Raw genomic sequence first — 8426 nt, 5'->3', positions numbered from 1 at the left:
ATATAGTAGATTACATCTCGAATAAATATTAATTAATTAAGAAAACTATTTTTTAGTGGTATTTGTGGATTTTAACATTTGGCTAAAATTTTATGGAGTTACAATTTTTCAAATTATAGAAACCTAAATTTACATGTTATGCTTGGGGCTTTTAATTCCATTTTTTAAGGTTTAATATTTGTTAAAGTATGTGTTTTAGCACAAAAAACAAATTCACAAATGTATAGATTTTAAAGTATCTAAAAGTGACAATCTAAAATATTTGAAGAAAATTACATATTTAAAAGAATTGAGTGAGAAATGGCAAAATGTGATAAACTAGTGATATTTTTTACGGATTGATCTTATAAGTATTAATCTAAATGCAGACTTATGTCTATATATACTAGAATATAGTAATCTAATAAAAATCATCACATATAAATTATAAAAGAATACAAGTTTTTTTTACTAACCAACAAATATCTAATACCGTGACAAAGGAAACACATGACATCAAAACGATTGGAAGACTTTACCAAAACAGTACCGAAAACAAATGTTGGATTAATTTATTTGAATTATTCTTCTTAATAATTATATATTTTTCTCATCAGTGGTCTACTAATTTCTAACCTTTTTAGTCTTTAAATAGGATTTTCGTAAAAAATGGATTTATAGAAGTCTCACCTGTACTAAAAAACCCTTCAATTTTTTTTTGTTTGGTATTTTTAATCCATTATCTTTGGGTAAAAAGTAAATTAACCCCTAATATCATTAACTAAACTTTAAAAAATAATACAAGCCATAATATTTTAAAACATCAATAAAATTAAAAAATTGATTTAAGATTATTTTCTTAAAGGAAATATTAGTAGATAAGATAACTATGGTTCCAAATATAATTGAGAAATTAAAATGACTATAGGTTTATTTTCATTGGAAAATAACTGTGGACCCAACCAAATTATCTTTTTTTGTACTCACCGTTTGCAACTGACAGAAATAGGGATGTGGGACCGAGGTCAAGGAAAAAAAACAGAAATGATGGTAATGTAAAAAATAACAATTGTAATTGAAAATAATACAACAATTGAAAAGTATCTTGAATTTGTAAAAGATACATTGGTTTTCAGAAAATATAATATATTGAAAGGAGAAATTATACAGCAGCATATTGTAATTTTGAAAATAAAAATATGTAATAACTAATATATAACATGTAATATAATAAAATAATATGTAAAAAAAGATAAATATTCTATTATCACGTGTAATTTAAATAAGCAACATGTTATAAAAGAAAGTGACGCAAGATTAAAAACAACATGAGTACAGGACAACGAAGATTCTAAAAGAAATTAAGTGTTTTATGTGAATTTGAAAATAACATGTTATAATGAAAAATGATGGACGTTAAAAGCAACATAACAACATAAAATTAAGAAGAGATTAAAGCGGGTGTATTCAACTTGACATTTTAAGTGATTTGTGTAAAAATTACAAATCTTATGATTCAATCATGAATTTTAAAAAGTCCTCTGAAATCCATTTTATTGAACTAATGATTTAAAAATCTACTTTAAAATCCAGTGTTATTCAAAACAGTTTGTGAATTTGGATTTTAATAAGTTTTAGGAATTCTGGATGATTTGAGAGAATTTGTTTAGTTAAAAATACAGAAATTCAAATCTCATAATTTTAGGTGGAATTTGAAAATTTTCTATAAATCATATCAACTTCCCTAAAATTTACAAAAATTCCAAATTTCCTAAATCTCGTCAAATCCTCCAAAATCATTGTTTTAAAGGGGGTGTACTCATTTCGTGATTTTATTAAATATCATGTAATATATAAAATGAGAATAAAAGTAATTGTAATTGAAGAGAAAGAGAATAGTCTAATACCATGGATTTTTTCTTAACTCTTTTCAAATCTACGGCTTACTATAAATACTCTTTCCTTAATTATAGTTTTCCCTTTTCCCAAAAGCTTTTTGTGACCAAACAAACTTACATATTAAATTGTGACATTTAGTTGAGACTTGAGATATAGCAAATCGGTTTTCTTACCATTAGAAATTTTGTTATGTAAACTATTTAAATTTAGTAATGAGATACTATAGTAATGATATACTATAGTAAATCTAGTAAAGAAATACTATAGCATGTCAATTGAGTTATTTTACCCAAATTAAGTTCTCTTTTTGTTTTATTTATTTTTTATTTATGATTTTCATTTCTTTTTCCTAAGAAAAAACTTAATTATTGGGTTTTGGTTTTTCTACATAATGTTGTGTAAATATAGTAATGAGATACTATAGTATGTCAATTGAGTTATTTTAACCCAAATTTGTGTCAAACTAGTATATTTTCACTAAAATTTTAACTTCGACATTTAATTTCATATCTAAGAAAACATGTTCAATCTAGACTCTAATTTTTTTCGAAATGAGTTTAGATTGATTTAATTTCAGATAAAGTTTTATATTATATATGATATATTTTTGATTATGTATAAATAAAAAGGTGGGAGTTTACTAATACAAGGGGTTTTCTACACTTACAAAAATGTGAGGGTTTAACACCCAGAAAAAAAAAAGATGAAAGTTTTTAAAATAAATCAGGGAGTGATGTTCTTTAACCATTTTTCCAAAAAATTCGGGCCAGTATGCACTCTTAAGAAAACATGGATATTTTTCTTCTATACATTTTTTTGGATATATGTGTATATATAATTCCCCATTGAAATTTTTGGTTATTAAGTTTGGAGCCAGTATGTTTGTATATAATTTGATAGAAATGATAAAATAGTTATTAGCAGAAAAACAACAATTGCAATATCACTAATAACTTAACTTTCTAAATCCTATAAAACCTAAACCTTACCCACTAAAAACTATATTCTAAATCTAAAATTGTTAACTCCAACATAAAAAGTAAGTTGTAAACCTTTGTAATTATTCAACATTTTTTTTGTAGTATTTTTGGAAAATAAATTTTATTGCGGTATTTTCAGTACAAATTCAAATTATAATATTTAGAGGAATTTCTCTTTACAAATAATATCTATAGAGTATTAATTTTAAATTATTTATGAAAATTACAAGATCCAGTCTATCCAGTTTTTCCATATTTCAACTTAGAAAACGGTATTCTGAATATCCTAGAAATTCAATACGTCTCAAAAAGACAAATTTTGTCCCCTTATCTATTTTTTGTTAAAGATATAACTATTATTTATTACTTGAAGCGAAAATTATACAAGGTTATAAACAAAAATTTTCATTTTATTTTACGTTACTATTTATTGTCTAGAGTTCTGTCCCAGGTCCCAGCAATTTGTGGATATATATTTTTTAGAGACACATAATGCATGCGTGACCACGTTTGTGGCTGTATCCTAACTATATTTTAGTGATAAACAGTACAGATAATGCATGCGTGACCACGAATGTGGTAAAATAAATTAATTTTTACAATGCAAATATTTATAGATTAACTATTGTGTGCATGCAGTCGTTCATGAAACTGAATGAATTAGATCATCACATACGTATAGGATAAAAGAATAATAAGAGGAAGCTGGAGTAACTGGTGATTTGGTTCTGCTAATGTTTATTAGAAAAAAAAATTTCTACTGTAATAAACAGAAAAATTCTTTAAAACTAAAAATAAAAGGCGTAGGACCAAAGGATATGTCTAACATCTCAGGTTTGAATCTTATTTTGGTACGTCATGAGTTATTTTTTTTGTTTCCTTACGTTTTGTTTTGGAAATGCCTTAGCCCACTTATAGTATAGGGCCGGCTCTGCCTACTAGTTTGTCGGCAAGTAAATTTTCTATAAAAGACAGGGCGTTTGTCCATGTGGGCTTTGTGGCACCAAAAATTACAAATTGGGGCTTTCTGTCCGTCTTTCTGGATATAGGCTTTTCATACCAGTGAAATGACGTATATATCCTTCTTTTTCTGAAAATTTGATCGTCACCCTCTCCTTCGCTTCCCACGACTCAAAAAAAACATCTCTACCACCAACATCTCCTCTCATAAATTTAACAGATTCAATTGATTTTTTTTGAATACGGGAATCTAAACCCTAAGGAGATAGTATATAGTGAACCCAAGGGTTCTAATTTTAGACATTGATTGAATCAATTAAGAACTATTTTTATCTCAAAATTTTTACACAAAACTCAAATTTTTGATGTTATTGTTATTTACAAAGTAAATCAAAACCTCGAATTCACCTTCAAATCTAAACCAAATGTGAAAACTACAATGTTTGTGATTGACAATTCATCACCATCATAGTCGTCGTTCATATGTAGAGATCTCACCACCGTAAATATAATCATTATCACCGGATCTCATCATCGATTCATCATCACTATTTGATTAGAAGTGTCTTTTCAGAGAGAATCGCGATTATTCGTCATCTCCTCATTGGAGAGAGAGAGAGAGAGAGAATTGCGAGAGAGAGAGATAGTTGCAGTAGAGAGAGAGAGTTGCAATAGAGAGAGAGAATTGAGAGAGAGAGTTGCAGTAGAAACGAGATATAGATAGAACAAAAGCTTGGAAAAAACTATATTCTGTAAAGATTTGTTGGTGTGGGCAAAGCTACATAAGATGATCTTCTTTCTCTATCTGCTCAAGATCTGAAATAATTTGTCAGAAGTTGGATGAGGGAGACACGAGATGACAAAGCGAGAGAGAAACATGATTTGCTTTTGAGAGCGGGGTAGTTTGGTTATTTCATTTATTTAGAAAGCCTAAATCTATAATCATGGACAGAAAGTCCGAATCAGACAATACTCTTGGGATTAAATGCTTATCTCATAAATTTCTCATAAAAGACAGAGTTAATTATGAGATCGGCCTTTTTTCTCATGGGTATTGTAGAGATAGGACTTTCTTCCCGTGCTTATAGATTTAGGCATTTCTAAGATACTGAAAAGACAATATTGCCCCTCTCATCTAAGACAATTAATCGTCTCTCTTCTTCGTCGTTTGTGTTCTTTTCTCTCTAGTCAGCAAACCTAAAGACGATGTTCTGATCTCCTCCCTTTGACTACACATAAATAATCGACCCAAACGAATTAGTTCTATACGAATGCCAATAGAGAAAAGCCTATAGAGAAGTAAGTTTCAGTTTCTAGGGTTTTAATTTTTCCTTTTTAGTTGGGATTTAGAGTTTGACAAGGAAGGAGAGACAGAGAGTTCCGAACTTTCAAGTTGTATATGGTCTGCAATCTTACACTTCATGTCTCTCTAATTCAAAGGTAACAAAAGTCCAAAATCTCTTCCATTTTCCAACAACGGTTCATCCTCATTCTCGCTTCTTGGCATCGCCTGACCTTGTAAGGTATAAGGTATGTGGACTCTGTTCTTTGCTTGAGTTATTCATTTTTTATTTTTGCTAGAGAAACAAATCAAATGGTTTTCTAAGTTCCGAGAGTAGTTAGTTTGGATGGTGTTATAAAAGAGAGAATTAAGGAATATAAGTAATCTGGTGTTGAAGATACAATAATTGATTTTATGTAAATACATAAACATTGTGATTCTGGATATTTTGTAACCTCAAGAATCAATTCTAAGAAATCAAAATCGTAGGGGTTTAGCCTGAAATTATGATCCCTCACTCTCTTTCTTAGCAAATCCGTTGGTCCATTTTTTGCATATTCTCTTGAAAAAAATATCATCGCTCAAGCTATATCATATTTTCCTTGTTACGATATTCTACTTGCAAGAGTGAAATAAAGATCAAATAAGTACAATAGAACAACGATAGTTATATAAATCAGCCTCATCCTTAGATGATCCATGGATGTTTATCTCCATTTTAAAAATCATTATTCGTGGATTTCATTATTGTTTCTAGTGGTTTTGCATATCTTTTTGATGAAGAAATAATAGTCGTTCATGCATTGGTAACCATGTTGTTAGTCATGTCCTTTACAATATGTGTGTTTCATTTGGTGTTTCGGTTTCCTCAGTTGTACTTCCTTAGAGTTTAGTGTTATGTGGTTAACTGGCTACTTGGGTTCCCTCAGTTGTAGTTCCTTAGGTTTAGTGTTCTGCGGTTAATTGGCTACTTGGGTTCCCTCAATAGTAGTTCCTTAAGGTGTAGTGTCCTGCGGTTAATTGGCTACTTGGGTTCCCTCAGTTGTAGTTCCTTAGGGTTTAGTGTTCTGCGGTTAACTAGCTACTTGGGTTCCCTCAGTTGTAGTTCCTTAGGGTTTGGTGTTCTGCGGTTAACTGGCTACTTGGGTTCCCTCAGTTGTAGTTCCTTAGGGTTTACTGTTCTGCGGTTAATTGGCTTCTTGGGTTCCCTCAGTTGTAGTTTCTTAAGGTTTAGTGTCCTGCAGTTAATTGGCTACTTGGGTTCCCTCAGTTGTAGTTCCTTAGGGTTTAGTTTTTCTTAATACATGTGTGTTTGATTCGGTCCTTAGTTTCCCTTAATACACTAGTTTTCCTCTTTGCATTCCCCTTGTAGGGTCGATTAAGTAAAATGGCTTCTACTACCCACCGAACTCTTCACTCACGAGGTACATATACTTTAGTCAACGACTTTCTTTCTTTCTTTATGATTCTTCCTATTTTTGAGCTTATATGAAATGTTTGTATCAGGGTTTGCTCAGTATTAAGTATCTTCCTGAACAAATCATTTACATGGATGGTGGCATCGACTAAACAGTTGTAAAGACAAAGAAGTTCTTGAAGGAGTCGACATCTTAAGGGACTGATTCATCTATGTGATTTTCAGAGTTGTTGTATTGTTGTCTTCTGAGACTAAAGATAGAGTATGTAATTTTGATTTGTTTTTTCTAGTTTTTGTTTTGGTATATAAGCCTGACAATGAAAACCAAACGATTTGTTAATTTACGTTTTATATATGAAGATTAAATGTATTTCTCTTCTTTATGCTGGTTGTGATGATAATAAGGCAACATAGATTCTAACAATAGACCACTTTCGCAATTTGAAACTCTTAACATTTCCAAATAATATGAATCGATTAAAGTCCTAATATTAAAAACCAAATCACCATCAATGGCTTGATCGATAAGGGATTCACAACGTCAGAGATAATAACATATTCACATCGTCAGAGATGCAGATATTGGGATTGATGTGTTTTCTCTTCTGCCAAAGCTAATTGGAGTGATGGAGCTTTCTTGTTTGTAGGTTTTAGTGGTGATGCATCTTCAGTTCAGATTTGAGATGTTTAGATGAAGAATTTTGTTTTAAGATCGAAGAGAGAGTTTGTTCTTCAAGTATTGATCGGCATTTTGATGCTTTAAGGAGATCCTGGTGATTGAAAGTCTTCGACATCGGAACAAGTTGCATCGGTGAAAGAGAACGGTGTTGAGCTGTCTCTCTTCCTCGTTAATTAGCCAAGGGTACAACCGTCATTTTTCTTTACCAAAAAATGCCTAAAACCGATTGCACGGATAGAAAAGCCTAATCTCAAAGTTTTCTTGGAATAAAGGCCTATTTGGACAATAACCCCATAAAAGACATGATCTCATCAAAGCAGTAAGGTTGTATTGTGATATTATTAAGTCAGCATACAAAAGTCCAATTTATGTCCCTTTCTTCCATTCTTTCTTGATTTTCATTTTTGGACACATCCAAGAGACATTTTCTTTATTTCTACTTACTGTCAACGATATTTTCTTTCAAATTTTCACAGTTTCTACAAACTTTCAATGATATTATTAGTTCTACCAGTCATAGCCGTAGTAGGATGAAAGCTATATTTGATAAATATTCACTACGAAAAAAGCTACACCTACAAAATCATCAACATTGACTTTTACATTATAATATTTTGCTACTTATAAACCTAAAAACTTTTTGGGCAAAATAAACCTAAAGAAAATTTAAAACCCTAAAACCAAACTGAATGCTGAATGAACGTTAAGGGTTTGAATGTTAACTATTGTCGGGACTGATAAATCCGTCTGCAGATTACATCGCTTTGTTTTTAGTGTGGATAACAAACCACTGTGGTTCAATTATATTTATATGTAAAAGTAGTCTGCAGTTAATCCATTGCGGTTTTGTTTCTGTTTCCTTTAGACTGCACCACTGCAAAGTACGTTGAATGATAAATAAAAAGCGGTATAATTCGTGCTCCAACCGCTGCAATCATTCACACTCTAAAATTTAAATCATTCACGTATTTTAACGAATAAGATTTAATCATGTAAATGTGATTATATAAATGGTATATATAAAGATATGATTTGGATAGTACTATCTACATTTCTTTTCAACAGAACTTTAATATTTCAAAATAAAATATGTTTCATTATTTATTGAGGAAATAATGAAGTATTAAAATATGATGTATATTTTAATAAGTATATATGGATTCACTCTTTTTCTAAAAATGAATCTAAATTTAAAACTAACTAAAATAAGAAAAAGTAAACAAAAATCAA

The 8426-nt window shown here is 30.1% G+C and overlaps 1 long non-coding RNA gene across 2 annotated transcripts; it reads left to right on the top strand.

Annotated features, from left to right (window-relative positions):
• Positions 1–4983: 4983 nt before the first annotated feature.
• On the top strand, positions 4984–6898 carry LOC147944633 (uncharacterized). 2 transcript variants are annotated; one of them, XR_015558522.1, is made up of 3 exons: positions 4984–5348; positions 6473–6524; positions 6607–6898. It is a non-coding gene; the product is annotated as an uncharacterized LOC147944633 (long non-coding RNA). The 2 variants fall into 2 exon arrangements; XR_015558521.1 differs by lacking the exon at positions 6473–6524.
• Positions 6899–8426: the final 1528 nt, after the last annotated feature.

Source organism: Camelina sativa, chromosome 5 (assembly GCF_030686135.1).
Source record: "Camelina sativa cultivar CO46 ecotype springtype chromosome 5, ASM3068613v1".
NCBI lineage: Eukaryota > Viridiplantae > Streptophyta > Magnoliopsida > Brassicales > Brassicaceae > Camelina > Camelina sativa.
The sequence above is the reverse complement of the archived record's forward strand: the minus strand, read 5'-3'. Positions and strand labels throughout refer to the sequence as shown.